The 23307-nt window shown below is 39.0% G+C and overlaps 1 pseudogene; it reads left to right on the forward strand.

Moving 5' to 3' along the window:
- Positions 1–6292: 6292 nt before the first annotated feature.
- On the forward strand, positions 6293–16979 carry LOC104447379 (annotated as a pseudogene).
- Positions 16980–23307: the final 6328 nt, after the last annotated feature.

Raw genomic sequence — 23307 nt, forward strand, 5'->3', positions numbered from 1 at the left:
ACTCTTTGAGTCAAGGCTATTGAACAAACAGTCTTGTAATCATCTTCGGGTTTATAAGTCAAGAATCCTGCAAAATGAAAAAGAAATCTTGCTCGCACTTCTTCGAGCGATGCTTATAAACATATGAACTCCTACATTAATTCAAATGCCCTAATCTGAAGAGACTTTGTAAGAGACGTAACGTAGGTTGGGTTCATGGGTTGAGAAATGAATGGATCATTAGGCTCAAAATGTGTGTAAAATGTGAGAGTTGATGATCATCTTGGCATTGCCACCGGTTTTCTTTTTCACCATTGGGGATTGTCTTCATGAAGTCCCCCATTGATTGTGGAAATTCAGCATTTGAGTTCTTTGAGTATTGCTCAATTGGGATTCAATTCTTGTAATTGATAGTCACATATCTTGACTTTCTTTTTTCATCTGCATTACTTTTACTAGGCACATCACCTTTTCATGTCCCTAGTTTTCATGCATTTTTTATTTCTTTTTCATGGGCATTGGCCTTGCTTTTACCAGGCACACTGTTTTTTCATGCCCCTTAGTTTTATTTTGATTTCAATTCTTGCGCACAGTGCATGCATCAAGGAATTACACTCTGAATGACACTCTAACTTTCAAGGGTCTTCATCTGTCTTTTGCATTGCCCCAATGTAGGGGATGATCACCAACTGGGTTTAAAGAAATGAAAATTGCAGGCTCAAGTGGGCTATGCAAAGGGTATAAGTATGTAGGATAGAGAAAAAAATGATCTTTGTTATCCTAAGGCACTTAAGTTAACACATGAATTCAATGCAATAGCACTGAAGATTGATGCAAGTGAGAGCAAGAAAATTTCAATTCATTTTCCTCACCTCATGATGCCATTTTATCTCCCATTTGCCCCAATGTGGGGTGATTCTTGACAAGGGTAATTCGAAAAGAATATCCATAAGTGTATGGGCTCAAAAGGGTTAAGCAATGGATCACTGTAGTGTTTATGATAAAGAAATGAACTGCCTCTCATCATTTCGGTTGATGTATCTTTTGCGAGAGAACTCTTTACCTTGTGTATATGAACCTTCCTACACTCATCTCACAAGTGCATGAGTAGGGGACTGTGTATAGGATAAGGTTTGCCTTTCATCATCCCGACTCGTCTCATTTAGTATGCTCAATCAATTCCACATCATTCATTAAATTAGTCCATCTTGATGTTCTTTAATGGAATTGGTGGCTAAAAGTCATCATGCAAAGTTTTTTTTTTTTTTCTTAAAAGAGCTCAACAGCTTTAGGCATGAAAAATTATCAACTCCAAAACAAACAGTTTTCCACACTGCAAAATGGTTTTAAGCATTCATTCAAGGATTCATCTACAATGGGATTGCCTCGACAGTTGATGTCTTTGAATTGTCCCTATCCGCTTTTGCCCCTGCACAAGAGAACGTGCATGAATATGATACTATGCAACATCAGAGTAAAAGCAAATGGAATATCTAATTTTAGCTTGGGTGGAGATTTTATCTCAGTTGGGCCACTACCAAAATCTGTCATGCCTCCAATCTGTCACATTAACTCTTTAGAAATGTGTCATTGACAATTGGACCGATTGCAACCTGGTGTGCCTTTTCAGATGTATTCTCACTAGGCAGGAAAAGTAATGCTTTGAAACATGAAGTAAATGAGTCAGAAAATTAAAAGGGAGCATGCTTTTGGAAATTGCTTCAAAAATGATTTTATTTATTTATTTATGAGGAAGCATGAAGAAGCCTAGTCCTCAGAATTCTCCTTGGATGATATTTTCTTTTCATTGTTGGATATCGTCACCGGACTAGTTTGGTGTACCTCATCATGCCCTTAAAATAAAAATTGTAATTTCATTGAAATTCATCAATCAATTACATTTATAAAAAAAAAAATGCAACACTCAATCACTAAAAGAAAGAAGAAACTGAAAACATCATTCAGAAAATAAAAATTCCCACACAGGAGAATGTGCAAAAGCAGTAAAAAAGTTACTCTTGTGGGCCAAGGCCCATCTCTTCAGGGGGTCCATCATCAATGGCTCCTATGATGAGGTCGTCGAATAAGCTTGCAACTCCTTACAGCTCATTATCAGGGTTCTCTGTCTTCAGGGGTGTCGGATTATCCATGCCACCCCATCCATCTGGGACTATCTCGCTAGGATCAATGTAGTAGCTAGGAGGGGCCGAATACTTCACCAGATAATCAAACTTGCCACTAGGTTGTCCCAGAGTGTCTATCACTTCCGCTTCATCCTGCATCATTCTTGGAGGATCGGGGAATGTCTCGTGAATGCTTGGGGGTAGTGGGTTTTGCCTCCCTCGCCCTTGGTTAGGTGGCGAGTTCTGCATTTCCTGTCTTCGTCCTTCAAAACTTCCCCCACCTCTTCCATGGTGCCCTGATTCAGTAGAGCAGGACCTTCGAGGGGCTTCGATAAGGTTTCGAATGCCTTGACCTCTTCTTTCAATGCCATATGACATCATCTTAAAACCCCCAAAAGTGGAATGAATGGTATGACGATTTTCCCTAAAGCATATAAGACAAGACGAAGGACGAAACATTGTCATGGACTGATGAAAATTGCAACAAAGTAAGTGAATTGCAAAGTGAGAGTCCAGACAAATTACTTTCACCGGAAATGAATGACAATCACATAGACACACACATGAAATGTGAGGCTTGATTTCTATCTAGACGGCTTAACAAAGTGGAGCTAAGAGGATGATCTGACCGTTGCAATCTCGCATTAACGTGTCAGGTTCCCCTAACTCCGGCTCAGTCGAATGTAATGTCCAATAGTCACGCAGTCTCGCGGATATGGACAAACACATTCGACACCATGAAAAGACTTTCGGGGAAGAGAAGGTCAATCTCTACATAGCAGTCTCGCTTTGGAGGAAGTATCATTCTCAACACCATCCTAGAAATCCTATCGCAGTCCAGGTCTAGCCATAGGTTGTGTGTGCAATAGTGTAGTGCTAAAAACAATAAAACATGCATAACAGTTTAAATGCAAACAACACTTCTAATCATGGAAAAATAAATCATTAATCCCACACTCCAACCTGCAAGACAAATGTTAGCACAAACTACTCCCCTTATATCTCCCATCTGCAAGAACATTTAACACCTTAGAAATGTTAGGAACGTACTTGGGATCCTCGTTGCCAAACAAAAACATTTTTTTAAAAGGAAAAGAAAAATTGGCCTAAGTCCACTAAGTGTTTTAACACAAGTCCCCAGTGGAGTCGCCAAGCTGTCGCAATCTAATTTTCGGGTGCACCACCTAAAACTAGGTTAATGGACTACTAAGTTTTTAAACTTAGCTCGGGCTCTCCCAAGCCTATACCAAATCGCGACTTAAGATTCAAATATTTAACATGCAAAAGATTTTTAACTATGAGTCGCCACTAATCGGTTTATGGTAGGTCGATTAGACACATAAGTAAAATAATGGGAGGATTATTTTACTCCTATGAACTAGAGACTAAGGGTACAGGGACTTGGTTACACTAGATTTCTCTAATGCCCTTTCGGTACCATTTCTTTTTAATTTCAAAAATGGTTTTTCAGGCAGCATTGATTTATTTTAACCTAAATCACTATTATGCAAGCAATTTTTTTTTTTGAGATTTTCATTGAAATTAGAATTCTTTTATAAAAATGCATTTTTTTTAACTAAATGACTTAATCTTATTAACGAGCAAATTCTAATTAAATGATCCTATTATGCAAACTAGTTAACATGCACCTCATGACCTAATTTTACGAGTAAATAAATTCTGATTAAATGATCCTATTATGCAAACTAGTTAATATGCACCTAGTATTTTTGTATTTTTTTTATTGAAATTCAAAACTAATAAAAACCCTAATTAAGCTATCTAAAAAAATAATTTTCTAATCCATTTTTGGGATTAATTTGACTTAAACCCTATTCTGTCTTAGAAAAACTATTTTTATTCTTTTATTTTAAAAGAGGATGAGAATATGAAAATGTGCCAATTATATCTAAGACTCTAAAAAGGCTATTTAAGTCTAATCCTAACTTTTTTTTTTTAATATCTAAAAATGCAGTCCTAAAAATATTATCTAAAAATGCAATCCTAGGAATATAATCCTAAAAAATTGATTAATTAAACCTACGTGTCTATTATATTAAACCCTAATGTCCTATATGCTCATGCAATTTTTTGAATATTTTGATTTTTGATTTTTTAGTTTCTTTTTAGTTTTTTTAAGATAAGTAATTATTAAATAAATATTAAATCTAAGCTATCAACAAAATAAAGGATTAAAATAATCGAAAAAATAACCCGTTGTCTTACGAGGTCAAATTAACGATTATCTTAACCCTAATTATCATGACAAAGAGATCAAAATAATTAAAAATCTGATCCGAAGTCTTACGGATCAAATTAATAATTATAATGATTTAACAATTAAAATTCTACCAAAAATCTCTAGACGAAATCCCTATGGATAATGTCTAAACAATACAAATAATTAACATTAATATACCATTCTAACTTAAATAATAATAACAAAACTTAAAATATAAACAAATAAATAAAAAATAAAATAAACCACCTAAGGCTCAAGAGAGGACAAGTGGCGTCAACGGGAAGCGGATCGCAAGCGGAGTTGGTGCGTTGGCACGGCGAGGTCGAGCGGCGGGTTTCGGAGCCGGCGAGGGTCGGGTAGCAACGCAGGTCGCGCGCGTCGGGCCCGGCGGCGGTGCTACAAAAGCAACAGAGGCGGGTCGGTGTTCGGGCGAGGTGCGGGCGCGCGGCGACGGTGGGCTCGGGCGAGAGGGAGACGAGCGGCGGGGCAGCAGGTCGCAATGGCCGGCGCGGGTTCTCGAGCTGCTGCAGCGTCGCGGAGGGGTCGTCGGGTGGTGTGCGCGAGGCGACAGCGAGAAGACACGGAGGCGGTGCTGCTGCGGGTGAGGCGGTGGGAGCAACGATCCACGAACAGTGGCGTTGCGGGCTGCTGCAGGGGGCGCGTAGGTGCGGCGATGACCGGTTGAATCGCGAACCGGCGGGTTGCGTGCGAGCGGAGGGAGCTGTTGCGGCGTCGGTGGCGGGGCTAGAAGTCGCGAAGTGACCGGCGGAGCAGCGGTGACAGAGGCGAGCAGAGCGGCGAAGTGGCGAGATGCGGCGGTGGCTAGCGTTGCAGTGTCGGCGCTGTGACCGGGGCGGGCACAGGACCAACGCGAACAAGGGGCATCGTCGGGAGGAAGAGGACGACACTGTAGCCCTGTTATGCTTCCTTTTTTCTTTTCTCTTTCTCTCACGTCACTCACCAGTCCTCTCTGCCTCTCCCTTTTACGAGAAAATATTCAATGGTTGCTAACCACCAGGTCACCATCCTACGTGGCGCACGTGAGCTGAAGTGGCTCCATTGAGAGATCGACACGTGACCTCTGATCTAGACCGGTCACGAAATGGAAAAGTCTAAAAGTTGAGTTTTATTTTTCTCGTTCCGTAGGCTGGTTGTCAGAAAAGGACGAGACAATAAATGCTCGGACTCTCGCTTAAAAAATTCTCTCTCTTAATTTCAATTTTCAGAGCTCTTTACGTTCTTTCTTGAAGAATAACAGCCCAGACACTTCTCCTCTTTCTTTCTCCAGCGAGTCCATTGCCTCCGCCTCTCCAAAAAGCCTCACCGGTCGTTGCTTCCCCCAAGAGCTCCGCCGGTCGCAACTAGTTCCTGCCTTCCCCTCCGCCGTTGCCTCTCGGAGTGCCATCGGTGGTTCCAACGAGCTCGAGTAAACCTTGCACGCGCTTCGCTCCTCTCTCTCGCCTGGATTTTGGGAAATCAAGCGACGAAGAAGAAGCTTCCCCATTTTTTTCTGCTTTTTCTTGGAGACATTTCTTGTTTTCGCCCAACTTGTATCCTTGTTTCGACACCGCCATTTGAAAAGCTCCTTTGTCGTTGTTAAGCTCAAAATCCTCTTGGTGTTTTTATTCTCTGTTGAAGTTCATTTCTCTTGACACTATACAAATACTCTGTTTTCTTTCCCCTTTTCTTCGCCCGCTTTTGATTTCGATCTCAAAAACACCTTACTTGCAAACATTTTTTCCCTTCATTCAAACACCCACAATGTGCACGCATTTTTTTTAATGGGTGTGTTTTACTTGTGCATGATCCTAACACGTATGGGAAGATGCGAGTGTGCATGACGGTGTTGACATTGATCAAGGCTTTGGAGGGTGAAGCTTGCATCTTCATCATGACGTTCAGATAAACCCCTTTCCTTGGAAATATCTAAAGAAGTGAGGGCTTCGAGATGGCAAGCCTGGAGAGGTCACGGAGGAAGGCACAGGAGGGTTTTCATCTTCATGGAGCTGGAAACTGGGAAGAGAAGGTGGAAGCTTTATGGAGAAACTACGAAGATGGAGGCAGTGGACTTGCTGGAGAAAGAAAGAACGTAAAGAGCTCTGAGAATTGAAATTAAGAGAGAGAATTTTTTAAGCGGGAGTCCGAGCATTTATTGTCTCGTCCTTTTCTGACAGCCAGCCTGCGGAACGAGAAAAAGAAAACTCAACTTTTAGACTTTTCCATTTTGTGGCCGGTCCAGATCAGAGGTCATGTGTCGATCTTTCAATGGAGCCACTTCAGCGCACGCGTGCCACGTAGGATGGTGACCTGGTGGTTAGCAACCACTGAATATTTTCTCCCCTTTTGCACTTTTTCTGTCCTCTTTTTCTTCAAAGAAGAGGAAAACCTCTCACTTTTTCTCCTCAATTTTTTTTTTCAAATCTCCCTCACTTTTCTCTGCACCTTTTTGCACGAATTCTTTTCACGATTTCTTTTCAATTCTCTCCCAATTTCTTGCACCCCCTGAACCCTGCGCAGGTCAACTCCTTTTTATAGTGGTTCTGATTGGCTGCTTTCTATGGAAAATTTTAAACTTCCATTTTCTGTTGCATTAAATCATGAATGCAAATCGGAGTATGATTTCGCAATCAGCTCGATTTTGCATTGATTCCTTCCATTTTATCAAAATCCTTGCTCTTTGTTCGCCTGATTTTTCAATTGTTTATACATTTATCAAAATCTGAATACTCATCAGAATTTCAAACTTCCATGCATAATCAATCAAATCAATTTTCCCCATTTTTATTTTTTCTTTTCAAAATGCAATTTTATTTTCCAAAATTAGGCGTCAACACATATTAAGGATTATTTATTGGAAAATAAGTTTTTTCATTCATCGTCCAAATTATATTAATGAAGTCCATAAGATCAACTATGACTGAACCTGTTTTAAGATGTTAAGAATATGTGTGACATGTTACAATTATGTTGAATCTTTAAACAGTTCTTAGTTGATGGATCATTGAGAGGATATTAATGATCTTGTTGAAACCGATGTGTTCTCAAGCTTCACCATTCAGTATAGAATACTTGAGGCGATGATGAATCATAGGTCATTAGGTATTGTGATATTCAAGTTAGAACACAGGTGCTTGTCTTGGACAAGTTCACTAAACATGACATATATAAAATGATTAGTGACATGGAAGCTTTTGGCGGGGTCAATGTCTAATCGTTCATACTTTGATTAGGTGTAAGATCCTTAGACCTAAGATACAATGCCGACTTGTATGTTGGATGGTTATGGTTCACAAGTGCACATATTGACGCTTCGTCAAACTGTCTCTATACTTTATGATCATAGTTTGTTCACATACAAAGACACATGCGTCCGCAATATGGAATCTATCTTCTTGTTATATATGTATATACAATATTGATGTCCTATGCAATCTAATCATGACGTTGTATTGAAATTCTCGGCCAAAGTTGTAATCGAGAATGAATCGTTCATATCTCGAAGAAATACATGTCAATTAGATTTGTGCATATGATCAAATTGGTGGCTTAACCAATAGTTCCATGGCCTTTGTTTGATCGGGACATGGTGAGATAGAAGGATTGAATTACACGGTCACTAAAGCCGACATGTTCATTATGTTTTGAAAACATTTCACATTGTCTGGGTAATTATGATATATTGCTAGATGTCACTCATGGTTTGCAAGAATATGAGATTGATTTGGACAATCAGTTCTCTTGGTTATGCTAATGTGTTAGTACAAATCTTGCTACCAACTTAGTGATAAACTTAGAGATGTCACACACCATAACCAATTAGAACGATGTTTGAACGAGAGAGAGTATTCCAAATGTGTTTGCAATTGAGCCAATTAGATTGAGTTGGGTTAGAAATAAAAGTTCTGATGAAGGGGCTTCAGAGTTTACAAAGTCTGAAGTGGGTTTTAGACTCTACGGCTGAATCAAAGATCTGAAGTGTGTTTAGATTCAGTGACCAAATTAATAATCTAAATTGAGTTGAGAATTAATAGCTGTGTTAATGATCTGAAGTGAGTTCAGAATTAATTGCATTATTAAGATCTTAAGTGATTTCAGAATCAATGGCTAAATTAAAGATCTGAAACGGTTATAAATTTAACGATCACATTAAGTTCTGAAATGGTTTCAAAACTTAACGGTCACATTAATGATCTGAAACGGTTTTAGATTTAAATGACCAATTAATATTCTAAACAGTTTCAGTAGTAACGGTCAAATTAAATATTTGTAACAATTACAAAGTTAATACCCAAAATAAAAACTTGTAACAGTTACAAATAAATGTCTAGAATAATGCTCTATAACAATTACAGAGTTAATGTCTGTAATGGTATTAGAACTTACGTCTGTCAAGAGTTACGTCCGAATTAATTTTAAAACAGTTTAGAGTTAATGCGCCGATTTAAATATGATCCGCACTGGCTATAAAAGGTAATACAGAGAGCAGATCACCGAATGATGGATGATCAATAATCGACAATCGATAATTGAGAGTGCTGATATTGATCAACAAAATCACTCACACGAGACCAATTGCTAGCACAATTGTGGTTGTGAGATCTTTCAATATCTCTCTTCTATTCAACGTGAAAATTGGTGGTGTGCCTGAACTACAGGCTCGACACTTGTGAGGCTGGATCTAAAGAACATCAAAGCCTACAAAGAGATCAAACGTTCTACATCTAAAGAACGTCAAAACTAGTATTATCGGAAGGCATCAAACATTCATGGTCAAGAGTCCAAGAATGTTAGAACTGGTTTTACCATAAGGTGTTAGACGTTCATGGTTAGAGTCTAAAGAATGTTAGAACCATTTATGCGAGGACATCGAACATTTGTGCTTAGAAGAACTGGTGTTACCAAAAGGCGTCAAATGTTCATGGTCAGAGTTTGAAGAACGTCAGAACCATTGCCACGAGGACATCAGACATTCATGCTCAGAACCCGAAGAACGTCAAAACCAAATTTGAAGCATGATACAAGGGTAATATGATCAGCCCATTTAGCTCTTCTATGCATTTTTGTTAAAATGCACGAAAAATGCTTTGGAAACACGTGTATAAGCGTTTTTACTTCCGCTGCCATCAAACTTTGATTTTAATTTACTTATGCACGTATGCTTGTTTATTGAAACAAACACCAACACTCACCACCATCAAATGCCCGGGATTGGAGTGTAAGGGTGTCATACAGATTAATTTTTGCAGGCAAATCCTCCCTGAGAATGTTCTCTACATCGGGCAGAAATCGCTGTGCGAGGCAATGTTTCTCGACTCGCAGAAGTTCTATTGCCCTTTCCAGAACCGCTCAGCCCTTTTGATCATGGACTATGATGATGGGCAGGTGATTAGAGAGAGTGAGCGCCCATATTGCCATAGGTTGTTCTGCGCCGAGTGTTCCGTGCCGTGGCACGCTGGCGTGTCATGCGAGGAGTTTCGGTTGCTGAAAGAAGATGAGAGAGGGATTGAGGATCTCATTGTGAGGGAGCTTGCAAAGGAGAGGAAATGGGAAAGATGCCCCAAATGCAAATTTATGTGGAGAGGATTTAGGGTTGTGCTCACATCATTTGCAGTTTCGTGATACGTTCCCTGAAAAGATTTACTTGTTAGCAAATCATTTATCAAGACAAATCAAGAAGCTTGACACATTACAGCTTCTTTGTTGAGATTTTTCTGAAATCCTATAGATGTCGCAGAGACGTTGCTTGTGTGTAGTTGACGAAACAGATTTTATAGGGGATCTTCCATTTTTACAAAAGAATTGTCGTCGATTGTGGGTTTCAAAATTCAAATGACATAAAAGGCAGATGAGCGCTTGTTAATGTAATTCAAGTACAAGGTCTCAGCTTTATTCATCAAATTTTAATGGTTAAAATACGCTTGAATACAGTGTGAAATCTGCTTGACTAGGCGGTGGTCAGTATGTAGTTTGATAATTAAGCATAGGACGTTTCATAAATCATCAAGCCTTATCAGTGATATTCAAAACTACACTATCTTTATATAAGTAGCACTGTGGCCACTTTGCTTAATTCTGTCACTGGCTGGTATTGAAGATCGTGCTGGTTAGTGTTTTATTATTAATCCTTCGGCAAAGTTAGTGGTACCTGAGTTTGCGAATGTTCAATTATTCATTCTTTTCTACTTTTTGTGGGCTTTGTTGTTGTTCCTTGGTGTCTTGTAATTGCAGGTGCCAAGTTCAGTTTTACTATGGATGCGGATCAGAATGCACTGAAACTAATAGTGGTTGCACAAGAAACTAAGGAGCAAAAGGCACAGGAAAGAAGGCCTAACCATGTAGTACGAGTAGCTGCATCTGAAGTTATCCTTGGTAAGAACTTGTGGTACAGTGAAGAAGCGATGGGATCGATGCCTTTTGGTGAAGCAACATTTAATACATGGATTAAACCTGCTCTACGTTGTTTTTCCTGTGTGTTGTTCTTGTTTGAGCTTCTGGTCACCTGTCGATCTTCTTTTCGAGAATATCACTGAAAGATCATTCAATACAAGTCATCGTGACAAATATTGATTCATTTATAAGTGGGTGTGTCAATTCCATAAGATTCTAGCATACTTTTCCATTTCAATCTTGTGGCTTTTTTGAATTGATCTTTAGTATCAAAGTGTAGACAGTGCATTATGCTTTTGAGAGTTTATTTTGCTGCTTAAATGTTTCTATAAACACAAAGTAGAATCATTTGCTTTTCCATGAAGCAATCGAAGTAACTGAGAGTATGAACACTTCGCTGATGTTCCTAAGATCTACAATTGCATCTGAGTATTGACAAGAATCGGGCTCTCTACAAAACTTTTAGATTTTTTTTCCCATTTATCGGTGTTTGAACAATGGTCTTTCCGGCCCCATCTCAATGTCTCGTCTCCAATATATATTGTTTGTATCGGTTTTTTGTTTTTTACTCATTGATCGAAAATACTCTTTTGCATTAACTAAAATGTTTTCAAGAAAATAGATTCCGGACTACCTTTTGTTGACTACTTGGCAAAAAAAATTACTTTCTTGACTACAATGTACGAAGTCACACTGGTAATTGCTTATGCCTCCTCTTTTCACCAAGTCAAATTGCATCGTATTGCAATATCTGAAGACCAAAGTAGACCAGAAAGAGCATCAGTTAGATAGGTTTGCATTCTGCCCCAATCTCAGTTAGATAGGTTTGTCCTTGACCGATGATATACATGTTTTAGACAAAAAGTAAGCTAAATATAGTTTAACACTTGAAGACGGAAAGAAGTTCAAATTTGGCTCTAGCGTCTCAGGTTCCATGCTGAACGCTTATAATGCTCGATAAATGAATGTACAAATATGTTAGAAACAAGGTGTAGGCTGGCTTTTAAGAGAAGGAATCTTCACGTTGCCCCGTGAGAAAGACGGCAACTCTGCAACTACTCTACAAAAGCTTGGTAATCCGATTTGATGCGGCTTGGCTTTTTTTTTTTTTTTCTGCTGAAGTTTGATGACGTGATAAAGTTTGATGAGATATTTCAACAAATTCACTTTCTTAAGATTATACACTTCGCATGTGTCTTGCGATTTTCAAATTTACTGTATTTAAATTCTTAAGGTTATTTAGTATTGCAATGCTTTTTAAAAATGGTATTTTGGCCACCCAATTTGACAATGGACCTTTTAGGCTAAATTAGTGAGGTGGATGATGGCTATAGCCTTCCATTGTTTAAGGTTTTACAAGATGTAACTTTCTGTGATGTTGAACGTATTCTCTTATCAATGTAAATTTAAAACTCAACTCAAGGTCTTTACGACTCTAAGCATTGATCTAAGATGTCGATCCAAATGGAAAAGTACAAACGATTTTTTAAATGTCCTATAAAATAATATGCGCTCAAATTAATAATGTGTTGGGCCTAGCGTGCTAGGCATGGCGGCCACTCTTATATAAAATGAGTCAACACATTATGTCTTGCATCCTATTAATCACAGTAGTCATATTGTCTAAGGAACGAGCCTGTTGAGCTATACTTCTATCAAAGAGAAACCCAAAACACCCAAAAAAAAAGAAAAGAATGGATCCTCCAAATCTCCTTCTCTTGCTTCTTCTCATGTTTGCTCCCACCATAAACGCCCAATTCCCAGTGACCCACTGTGGTTCGACCGGCAACTTTACCGCCAACAGCACCTACCAAACAACCCTCACCACCCTTCTCCTCCATCTCCACCGCCAACTCCTCGTCCTTCTCCTACGGCTCCTTCAATGCCTCCACCGTCGTCTCCGGCACCTCCCAAACCCTCTACGCCCTTGGCCTCTGCCGCGGTGACCTGACCGCCCTGAGCTGCCGCGCCTGCCTCGATGTCTTGGCCTCCGACATTCGCCGCCTCTGTCCCCTCCTGAAGGAGGCACTCCTCTACGGTGATAACTGCATCATCCGGTACTCGGACGCCTCGTTCTTCGGCGCAGTCGCAACAGAACCGTCCTACGTGGTGAGAACCTCTTACAACGTCTCGAGCCCAGACACGTACGACGCAGCGCTGAAGAAGCTCCTGAACGGTCTGTGGCCCAAGGCGGCGAGTGGCGGCTCGCTGAGAAAGTACGCGTCGGGGAACGAATCAGCGGGGCCTGACATGATCTACGCGTTGGTACAGTGCACTCCGGACTTGACGGAGCAGCAATGCAGCGACTGCCTGGTGATAGGCGTCCAGAGGATCATGGACTGCTGTGCCAGGTACACAGGAGGACGGTTCATGGTGCCAAGTTGCCTGATCCTGTACGAGACCAATAATCAGTTCTTCGACCCGGTTGGCCAGCCACTTCCCCCGCCGCCACCGCCATCACCCCCACTGCCACCGCCATCGCCATCGAAGGGGGCAGATGTGCTGCCTCTACCACCAGGTATGTTGGCTCTTGTTCCGGTGTTAGACACACGATGTTTGTATCGTTTTATTTTTTTCCTATAAATATCCGGGTTTCACACAATCAATTCTTCATATGAGCTTAATCTACATACTCGGTAAATCATATGATTTTTTTATTGATATATGGTCAATAAATCATGTAATTTTATTTTTTGAATCGGTAGGTTGAATAAGTACTTTTTTTTTTGGGAAAAAAGAAGTCATCGGTTGGTCCATATTTTCGGGAAAATAATATATGTTTTATCTTTGATGCATCTATATGGCTACTGGTCAACTATCACAGTCACTTCATTGAATCACAAACTATGGCATTCATGGCTCACAAGTTGTCATATGAGATTGTGAGTTTAGGCTACAACTAGCAGATGTTCGATAATTGTGTTTGATCGTCCGAAAATGAAGCCAATCAGAAAAAAAGATTGACTAGCAATGTTAGACATAATAGCAATTTTTTTTTCGAAATTCTCTTATTAGGTGTTCAAATAAATGAGACCTGTGTATTAAATGATCAACAATCAATAAAAAAAAAATGAACATCACCAAATAAGCGAGTTTCCAAAAATTCTCTTATTACTTATAAGTTTGATAAGAAATTCCTCCATATTTTTATAACTTATACTTTGATTTGGCCGATTACTGAAAAATAAACATATTATGACATGTAAAGTTTTTAGGAACATCAGATAGGATGGGGTTAAAAAATGAAATATTCAAATAACTTTAAAACAAGACCTAAGACTAAAGGACGATTGATTCAATCACCGCCGCCCGAGATGGCAATCCAACCCGGCGACGACCACTATGATTATTGTTCTCTCTACCTCAGTGGTTATCTAAGAGAGAGAGAGAGAGAGAGAGAGAGAGAGAGAGAGAGAGAGATCTAAATCAATCTAGGGTTACAATCCATGGCAACTGTCTTTGGGTTTACAATGGTGGTCACCTCCTTTGTGGTGTTCCTCAAAGATGAGAAATCCATCGTTGCTGGTCCGCATGTATATATTGGTCCCGTATGTGCACATTGGGAACGTCTAACTCTGCAAAAGATTTGCAAACATGCATCTGATTTCCTCGATCCGCTCTGTTTTTGTAAACCATTTTACTGTCTGTACTCTGATTTCTGTAAGAAATTTTTGAAAGTAATGAAATTGAAGTCGAAAAGGTAGCCAATTATTCCTAAAAACTTAAAAAGTTTAGTGAATAATGTGAATGGGATAGGGACATCACTTTACACAATGCTTACTTCAGTACCATAACTTTCAAAACTCAATGGATCACTTACGTGCAAGAATTTGTTAAAAACATTCATCCACATGCCATAAATCCTACGTGTCATGGCACTTGTGATGAATGTTTTGAAAGAATTATGGTATTCAAATGATCAGGAAAAAAAGAAGTTACAATACTTAAATGAGTGTCATAAATGGAACATATGTAAATTTGTCACAAGTATACCAGTTTGGGGTTTTTCAGGGTATTAACCCTAATAATAATAATAAAACTGTTATGACCCTCTAGTGAGCGCCACATGAAAATTAAGACATTTGTGGTATCATTTTCCCAATATATTCCAAATCTTATTCGGTGAAAATTGGTAGGATGAAAATTCCACAAATCCGAATAAATTTCCCTTGAGTTAACGGAGAACAGCACGATGTATTTTCACATCGTAATTTGTGGTCCGTATCTGTTCTCGTTATATCTTTGCGACATGAGTTTCGTTTCCGTAGTCGTAATGGCGCTTTAGTAATGTCTCCAGTGTATTACTTAGTAAGCAATGAGCAATGATCACAAACTTATTGTGCCTTAGCTCTTGCAGTTGGAAATAGCAATTCGACGAGGACCGTGATAATTGTGGTCGTCACAAGTGTTTCGGCACTGCTTGTCATCGGCGTTGTCATTGTGCTCCTGAAAGTGAAAAGGAAGGTGAAGCAGCCCAGACAGAGTATTGAAGGCGAGTCTTTATTCTTTTTCATCGGAACAGCAACTGTTCATGTGGTCCGAAAAGACCACGAAAATAATTAAGTTAACTAATGACTATGCTTTTGCACCAGCAAAATAGTAAGATCGCTTTCAACATTTAGGCCAAAAACTCTATGAGGATTAAGGGTTAAGTTTTATTAGTAATACCTGCAGTTGCAATTATATGAACTAAAAGTTTGTGAAACTTCCGTTGTGAAACTATAAGATAATGATGCTCGCTCTGAATGACCGTGTTTTTGTCTTTCTAGGTGAAGTTGTGCATGAAATTAGCACAGCACAGTCACTGCAATTTGATTTTGGCACCATTAGAGCGGCAACGGATAACTTCTCTGATTCCAAAAAGCTTGGACAAGGCGGTTTTGGTGCTGTTTACAGGGTAATAGTTAACAAAGCACATCCTCTACTCTCTTGTATTCGAAATTTAAGCAACCAAGTAGTCAAAGATGACATCAATCTAGAAATCTTCGAAATGGTTCAATGTACCAATCGATACTCACAAGGACATTCTTTGGTGAAATTTCAGGGTCAGCTCTCAAACGGACGGTAAATCGCAGTGAAACGGTTGTCGCAAAATTCCAGCCAAGGTGAAGTAGAGTTCAAGAACGAGGTCATGTTACTAGCTAGGCTACAACATAGGAACTTGGTCAGGCTCCTAGGTTTCTGTCTGGAAGGAGTTGAACAGCTTCTCATTTGCGAGTTTGTGCCTAATTCGAGCCTTGTTCAAGTCATATTTGGTATGTTTCTCAAGTTGCCATATGTGAAATTAGATCCTCGCAAAATGATTTATAGATGTCTAACAGAATGTGATTCCATCAAAACACATAGATCCCCTAAAGTGTGTGGATCTCAACTGGGATAGACGAAACAAGATAATAATGGGTGTTGTTCGAGGGATGCTTTACCTACATGAAGACTCTCGACTTCGTATCATTCATCGGGACCTCAAAGCAAGCAACATTTTGTTGGACTTTGACATGAATCCTAAGATATCGGATTTCGGTATGGCAAGGCTGTTCGAGTTGGACCAAACTCAGGCAGAGACAAACCGAATCGTGGGGACCTAGTAAGTGCCACAACCTCCTAGAGCTAAAAATTACCAATAGAATAAAGAAAACAATAGAACTAATATGGTAGACTTATTGTGATGCACAGCGGATACATGGCGCCGGAGTATGTGATGAACAGAAACTTCTCGGTCAAATCAGATGTATTTAGTTTCGGAGTGTTGATTCTGGAGATTATAAGTGGTCAGAGGAACAATCACCGCATGGACAATAACATTGAGATCCTAATAAGCTATGTGAGTATAAGAATATACCTTCTCAATTTGCATAATATTTTGAAGATCAATCTACTCAACGTTTGTCAAATTTTCGCAGGTTTGGAAGAATTGGAGGGAAGGATCAATATCGAACATCATTGATCCCTTTATAACTTCTGGTTCAAGTACTGAAATTGAGAGGTGTATCCACATTGGTCTTCTATGTGTCCAAGAAAACGCAGCTAGTCGGCCAACGATGGCTTCAGTCCTCCTCATGCTTAACAACCACTTGGTCGATCTCCAAGTGCCATTGAGACCCGCATTCTACATGCACAGCACCATTGAATTTGATGTGTCATCTACACAGGATTACAATTCGAGGGTATCTGGGGTCGAGGGATCAAGAAACAAAACTAACCAGTTCTCGAGAAACGAGGCCTCTATGACCGAGTTGTATCCACGGTAGCCGTAAAAAAATGGGTAATCAGCGTTCCTTGTGCATTGTTTTTTGTCTTTGTCATGATTTTCGGATCATCAAAATTACAAACATTATGCTCAAGCTTGATTTTTGTAATTTTGAGGAGTTATATGGCTTCAATGGCTTGGAATTAAATCCAGAATCATAGGATGTTGGAAGTGAAGGATACTCACAAAAGGTCATGCCTTATACAATTAAACAACAAGCACAAGCTTGGTCCCCGGACCATTAGATTCTAGATCCGTCGCTATTCATACATGAGAATGCATGTGAGCCGTAGAAGTGAAAGATATCGAAAGGAACAGGTTCTTCTCTTCCACTTCATACAAGACGAGAGGGACAAATCGAAGCTTTTTATCTTATCTCAATAACGAGGCCAAAAGTATGACATTTCATGCCAACGCACATGCCAGACGAATATGTCTACATCTTAAGCTTAGGCATGCCACATTTGCTTGGTTTGATCGACGTTGGAGGACCTTTTAGAGTATAACTTTGTTCACACCAAACCACATCGCAATCAATTCTCCAAACGTATCCAATTGTAATCATATGTGCCTTCTCGTAATTTCTGTGTGAATCATCGCAACATACGGAAAAGCTACATAACCTGTACTCCAAAACTAAGGTTTAATCTTGCTTGATCCAATAACGATCGCATCTTCAAAGATTCGTTGTAGACCCCGGAAAACCTATAAAATCCCAGTTTATTAGTTCGGGTCTAGTCAAGTATTTACTCTTTCTTATTATACCTTTCAATTACATGAACGGAATTCGTTGACTTTCATCCTGTGTAATGGGACTACTTCTTTCCTTATCCTATGCATGAATTGTTGTCTTGATCTATCAAAGGTACTACATCCTACTTTTTCTTCAATTAGTTTGTCATAGGGGACCAAAGTCATGGACATTGTCACCACTATCAAATGCCCAGTATTGGATTCCGAGGGTGTCCTACCGATTGATTCCTGCAGGTAAATCCTCCCTGAGAATGTTCTCTACATGTGAAAGAAATCGCGGTGCAAGGCGATGTTTCTCAAGTTGCAGAAGTTCTATGTCCTATCAAGATCTGCTCGGCCCTTTTGATCAAGGACTCTGATGGTGGGCAGGTGATTAGGGAGAGTAAGTGCCCAAATTGGCATAGGTTGTTCGGTGCCTGAGTGTTCCATGGCGTGGCACATCGGCATTCTGGTAGCTGAATGAGGATGAGAGAGGAGTGAGTGTCTCATTTAAGGGTGAGCAGCGGTCTAGGGTCGACCCTGGACCGACCTTGGACCGGCCCAACCCTGCCAGTCCTGGTCCGGTTCTCAAGGGGACTGGGTCGGTCCTTGGTCCTGAAATTCCAGGACCAACACTATGCGGGTTGGTCCTCGGTCCTAAGAGTCTTGGGTCGGTCCAACCCTGGACCAACCCTGTATATTATATTATTTTAATTTATTTATAATTATTTTATATATTCAAACCTAAGTAAAATTTCTGTTATATTATATTATATTGAGATGTTCTATCAATAGCACTAATAGTAATTTCAATTTAAAACTTTTGTTGAGTATTAATTATGAGTCGTTTGTTTTGTTTCCAAGTGTTTAGAAGTTCAAGTGAATTAACAAGATGTGAAGTTATATATTCATGGTTTATATTAAGTATTTTGAACTTTTTATGGTTTAATTGTATTTTACTAATGAATTTCAGCTGCACTTTGCTTTTCAATTTGTGTCAAATGGTAGAAATTTTTCAAGAGTAGAGTAGTACTGCAGTTGCTATGGTGATTTGTTAGTCAAGTGGTGTGAAGCTCATTTTTTGGTTGAGTGGACTCTACATGATCAAATGCAGGAAAACACTTTTACATATGGTGTTATGAATATTAAAGATAGATGATTACAAGAACTTTTCATCTTGTCCCATATCTCGATGAGCGGTTAGTAGATACGAAATTTCTATTATTGTGTCATCTTAAATTTGCTAAATATGTATTGGTATTTATAGTTTAGTTGCACAATGCCGCATTGTCGATGGATGTGTAATTTGAATTTGTAGGTTTGCTTTTTTAGGGAGTATAAAAAATAAGACGAAAAAAATTATCGATCGGTCCCAGGTTGACCCTGGAACCAGACCGACCCAATGGGTCGGTCCGGTCCTTGGTCCCAGGCTTAATAGGGTCGGTCCTCGGTCCTAAAAATTGATGATCGACATTGTACGAGTTGGTCTTAGGGTTAGGGGGTGGCCCGGACCAACCCGGACCATGCTCACCCCTAGTCTCATTGTGAGGGAGCTAGCAAAGGAGAGGAAATGGGGGAGATGCCCCAAAAGCAAATTTAATGCGGAGAGTGGTCTCATAAATTGCAGATTTGGGGAAGTTTGTCTTACACGTAAACACAACAGAGCACTTGGCTAATTATAACCTCCACACTAGGTGGTTCACCCTCCCTTATTTATTTCTTGAGCTAAGTAGGGGTGAGCGGGTCCAGGGTAGGTAGGGTCTAGACCTGGACCCTGTTCCCTACCCTGTTATAACCGGTTCTCCTTTTTTGGACCTTGTTCCCTACCCTATTTTCATTGGACCCTGTTCCCGGCCCACCCTGTTTTTCCGGTCCGGGAACAGGGTTGACCCTGTTTATATTGGAACCTGTTTTGCATAAAAATTAACCTTAGAGAAGCAAGTCTAGATGAGTTATATGATGAAACAAAAAGGCCGGACCAAGCACATCCTTTGACCAAACTCATTGGGAACATGTATAAAATTTGGACTCCCCTTGAAAAAAACAACCAAGTATATAATTCAACCATCTCGCATCTCCATATCCCACAAGATACATTAAGTTTCTCATATTCTAGTAATATACAAGCTAGCAATTTAACCAATTAACTAGTTGTAATACAATTTTTGGTTGATCACATATCAACCTTATCCTTCATGTGCTCGATCTTCTTCTCCTTCTTCGGCCTTGCGTTCCACGTGGTACAAAATCTCTGACAAAAACCTAAAATTCATATATAAAGAAAAATCAACAAGAATCCATACTCTAGGATTTAATAAAGTCTATTTACTTACCACAAAATTGGAGTTTCGACAAAATGAAGTTTATTTTCCAATGATAATGTCCTTGGTAAGACAATCCAAATCTATAAAAAGAAAAAAGAAAAAAAGAGAGATTAAATAAGGCATGCACTTAATAGATAGTTATGCGAATGAATTACAAGATACAAAGAAATATATATAACTTATCCGCCTCAAATTGTTCCGCATTCTCGATGCACTCTTCAACATTAATTGGCACGCGAACAACCTTTAACCAATCTTGAGTACAAATTAAACCTTCCACCACTCTAGGAGTCAAACAACTTCAAAAGCCATCAAGTACACGTCCCGATGTACTAAAAGCTGACTTTGAAGCAACGGTAGTCACGGGAATAGACAAAACATCTCGAGCCATCAAAGATATGATTTCATACTTTGACCCAGTACTCTTCCACCACATCAAAAGATCAATATTAAAGATATCTTCACTTTCAGCTTCAAGATACCGATCAAGCTCAGATTTGTTTTCATCCAACACTTTTTTCTTAGCATGGAGAAAGCTTTTGTGCCAAGAATCGAATTCACAATCATTGTCATCAATATCAACATTAGAAGCACTACTACTGTTACTCACACTTGAATCACCAAATTTTCCTTTACTAGAAGAGCCAACAAAAGATCGCTCATAAGATTTATACAAATTCTCAAAGGTGACCTTCACTTTATCATGCATCTCATCAATTTTTGCTTCATCATCATAGATTTGTTCAAAACAGAACTTTACAGAATTCAACTTCTTTGTAGGATCCAATGCAACCGCAATCAATGCCATTATATTAATTTTATCCAAACTCCCATAATACTTGTCAAACTTCTCTTTCATTTTTAAACCCATAACTTGAAGCTTTGGGTCTAAAGAATTCGCCACATTATTCAAATACTTGTACAACTTAGCTATCTCCTCAAAATAATGATTTGAAGTAACATATGAACTACCCGACATCCTTCTGGTTGCATCATAAAATCGTCTCAAAAATTTAGAAAGAATGATGGCATTTTCTCAATCTTCATTTTCAGGAGGACCATTGTCAATTTCCCTTAGGAAATATATATCTTCTTCTTCCATTCTCTTAAAAGCTTTCTTGAACTTTATGGCGGTGTCTAGCATCATGTAAGTGGAGTTCCATCTAGTGGCAACATTAAGACAGATTGAACCATTATATACAATCCTCTCACTCTCAATGCAACCTTTGAATGTCTTAGCTCTAGCCAGAGAACTCCTCACATACCTAACCATGTTTCGGATGCGTGCAATAGAATCACGCAACTCATTCAATCCGTCTCTTACTATCAAGTTAAGTATATGATCAGTGCATCTCATATGTAAAGCATCACCATTCAAAATCAAAAATCCTTCTTCTGAAAATTTTTCTTTCAAATAACTAATAGCCACATCATTTGTACTTGCATTATCCACTGTTATTGTGGACACCTTCCTTTCTATTCCCCAATCATAAATGCATTTCCTCACCATTTTACCAATCTCCTTACCCTTGTGACTATGCATCATCACAAAATTGATTATTCTTTTTTGTAACTGCCAATTTTCATCAATATAATGTGCAGTAAGACACAAATAGTTCAAGTTTTAAATGGAACTCCACATATCCGTTGTGAGTGCAATCCTAGATTTAAGCTTACCAAAGTAAGCTTTCAAACAAGTCCTTTCACTCATATATAATTTCATACAATCTCTTGCCATTGTAAATCGTGAAAGATGATGGAAAAGAGGTTAAAATTCAGTAACATAATCCCGAAAACCAACACGCTCAACCATGAAAAATGACTGCTCATCAATAATAATCATTCAAGTAAGCATATGCCTACAACGTTCTTGATCAAAGTTCCATGTCGTTAAGACACTATCACTAATAGTATTTTCCCCAACCTCGCCAACTACACTTTTGTCACGTGATGCAAACAACATTTGCTTTTTATCTGTGCGAGGATACTTTTTGCACTTTCTCAAGTGCTTCCACATAGTAGGAGTTCCATGATCAACATTATACACATAATCCATCCCACAATGAATGTACTTCACCTTAACTGTTTTCTGTGTTTTCTCATCTATAATTCTCGAAAAATAATCCCAACAATCTGATTGATTAGCTCGCTTTTTACCCGAAGTAGTATGAGAGTTAGGTACCCTCACCTTGTTTGTCGCGCCCATGGTTGCAGATTCCACTTCATCAGCTCCATGGAATGGCAATTCCATGAGTGGACTCATTTCATCATGTCCCTCTACTTCTATTGATATGTCTTTGTCTTGATCCATTGACTGAAAACTAAAAAAAAAATTATATAACATTAGGATTCCATAAAAACATATTAGTTTTCATAGTAAATCAAATCTCTCAACATAATTTTGGAGATAGAAAGTAATTCATTCATCCCAAGAAGTCATTCGCAGTTGGATTTATAATGTATTTCACACTTTTATGTCTAAAAGTTATCACGAACAATGCATCAACGACATCGAACAAACACAACAGTATCCAAATAAACTCTGAAAAGCACCTCATATATGTCAAGTTATAAAGTACAAATGTCAGGGAAGAGATTGCACCCATTTCAACTGAAATGAAGCCTCCAATCTCAAGATGGTCCAAAAAATTTTGGAACCCATACTTACAACAGTTAAAACTAGTGCATGATTCCAAGCCTTAGGTTTCTCCTTTTACTTATTTTCAGATTTATAATGTATTTCACACTTTTATCTTAGTAAATTTTTTCTTGGAATGTCTTGCTTTGTCTTTGAGTATTCTCCTAATTGTTTTGGGCATTCACTCCCATTGTTTTCGACAGAATATTCGATAGCTGATTTCTACTAAAGTGAAAGGCTGGACATAAAGTAAACACTTCATTTATTTACTTATTAATGTATCTTTAGCTTATACTGAATTTTGAACAAAGCAAATGCCCCTAGAACCTACCCCAGTCTCTAGACCGAATGCCTGTTGTAGATAACCATGGAAGAACACACATCTCTAGTGATAAGCCAGGCATCACAGCATAATGCATTCTAACTAAAGCATTGACAAAGATATATCATGCTGGATGCAAAGGACAAAAATAATACTAGTGTGAAAAAAAGAATAAAAAATGACTAATGTTACCTGATGGACAGCACAATCAGAATGGCTTGGATCCCAGAAAACATAACAGAAGCACTCCCACTTATCAGTTTGGACTTCAAAAAGAGGTGCTCTACAATATAATTAACTCATCCGTCAAATT

This window comes from Eucalyptus grandis, chromosome 5 (assembly GCF_016545825.1).
Source record: "Eucalyptus grandis isolate ANBG69807.140 chromosome 5, ASM1654582v1, whole genome shotgun sequence".
Taxonomy (NCBI): domain Eukaryota; kingdom Viridiplantae; phylum Streptophyta; class Magnoliopsida; order Myrtales; family Myrtaceae; genus Eucalyptus; species Eucalyptus grandis.